Source organism: Amphimedon queenslandica, unplaced genomic scaffold (genome assembly GCF_000090795.2).
Source record: "Amphimedon queenslandica unplaced genomic scaffold, v1.1 AMPQUscaffold_13349, whole genome shotgun sequence".
NCBI lineage: Eukaryota > Metazoa > Porifera > Demospongiae > Haplosclerida > Niphatidae > Amphimedon > Amphimedon queenslandica.
Genome location: NW_003546415.1, coordinates 13,919 through 15,718, shown reverse-complemented (window position 1 = coordinate 15,718; position 1,800 = coordinate 13,919). Strand labels below are relative to the sequence as shown.

The 1,800-nt window shown below is 33.1% G+C and overlaps 2 protein-coding genes across 3 annotated transcripts in view; one reads left to right on the top strand and one right to left on the bottom strand.

Annotated features, from left to right (window-relative positions):
* The window catches only part of LOC109582861 (uncharacterized), a 17,919-nt gene that overhangs the window by 3,399 nt on the left and 12,720 nt on the right, over window positions 1-1,800 (bottom strand). The gene's annotated exons all lie outside the window — the stretch shown is intronic.
* LOC100635821 (E3 ubiquitin-protein ligase HACE1-like) overlaps window positions 1-1,800 on the top strand; it is a 16,847-nt gene that overhangs the window by 11,308 nt on the left and 3,739 nt on the right. The window lies entirely within an intron of this gene.

Sequence of the window (1,800 nt, the reverse complement as noted above, 5' to 3'; positions counted from 1 at the left end):
CATCATTGTCTCTTGGTAGTCTTGTTTCTCTTGTACCATCTCATTACGCATTGTAATAGTCTAATAAAAATCATCGAATATTTATTAATTGTCCAATTAATTAATTAATTAATTCAATTATTAGTTAATGTATTAATAATTTAATTATTACTTCATCTGTCTTCATTGTTAGCTCATCGTGGATCTGTTTTCCGCTGGTTGACAGTGCTTTCATTCTATTTATAACTGACTCTGCTTTGGAATCAATAGTATCGAAATAACCTATTGAATAATGATGATGATAATAATAATAATAATAATAATAATAATAGTACACGTAATAATAATACTAGTAATACCGTATAGCTAGAAAATTTGGTGGAGTAAAACCTTGGTGAGTTTGGCGAATTGAGGTCCATTCACCAAATTTTTAGTCTCCAAAAGCTCCATAGAAGCATGCACAGAGTTAAAGATTCGCCAAAATTCTAACCTCCAAACCTCTTTTAGAGTCAATTCGCCAAATTTTAGCACTCCAAATTTTTTAGCTATATGGTAGTAATGGATGAGATTTGCGTGGTGATTTTCTAACTATGGTCATTGAGCGTGTTCAAAATTAAAGTTAACGTAAAAATTAGTACTCGCAAATAATAGTGGCCTTAAGGTGTATTGGTAGTTTCTCTACAGTATTATATTAGTAAACTTACTTGTTGGTGCTGCATCGTAGACTTTCTCCAAGTATTGTTCCGACGGCTTGTTTTTTTCACAAGCTTTTAATATTTCTTTATTCCTATTTTATCATCAGATATTATTATTATTATTATTGTTATTAGTATTATTATTATTGTTATTATTATTATTATTATTATTATTATTGTTGTTGTTGTTGTTGTTACTTTGTTTTAAGATATGCTAGTTCCCTTATCAATTGAGTTGCCTTTGCTTCTTTTATTTTCAATTCTCTCTCTTCTTCAGTTTTCCTTTGCAGTGCTTTGTATCTCACTATCTTTCCCTCCTCTATGACTGCATTGAACTTTTTCATTCTCTGTGCCAACTTTGACATTAAAATGTGATAAAATCAAGAGAGAGAGAGAGAAAGAGTTTAGGATATTTTCTCTAATTAAAGCTCTTGTTCTTTTTGTTTTCCACTCTCTTCCCCTCCCCCTTCTCTTTCTCTCTCTGCCTCTCTCTCTCCCTCCCCCCTCTACCTCCCTCCCTCTCTCTCTCTCTCACTGCTTCTTTCTTCTTTTCCAAGGCTTTATATCTTTCTTCTGTTGCTTCTAGTCTCATGTTCACTTCTCTCTTCTTCTCTTCCAATTCTCTGTCAGTCATTGACAGCTCCTGCTTCAACTGCAAAAGCTTGCTAGTGGAATGCCAAAGCATATCCTAGAAATGTCATTAAATATTTATTTAAAATGTTATTATTATTATTATTATTATTATTATTATTATTAGTTTTTTCTTACGTGTGGGTGCTGTTTCGCTCCAATACTTTGAATGAGTTCTTCGGTCATTTTCTCTTGCTGTAGAGTGTATAGCAAACTTGCTCCATCTTTGCTGCTACTTTCTGCCGTAGCACTTCTTTTCTCTGCTGTAGCACTTCTTTTCTCTGCTGTAGCACTTTTTTTCTCTGCTGTAGCACTTCCTTTCTCTGCTGTGCGTGTTGATAACTCTGATCCAGCTATACTGCATGTACAATGTGATGCATATTTAGTATATAGTCAGTATATTAGTGTACATGTATATGTACATGTACTCTTGCTACATGTACATGTATATACATGTAGAGCTTTAGGCTTTAAGGGACTTTAACTTTTGCAATTG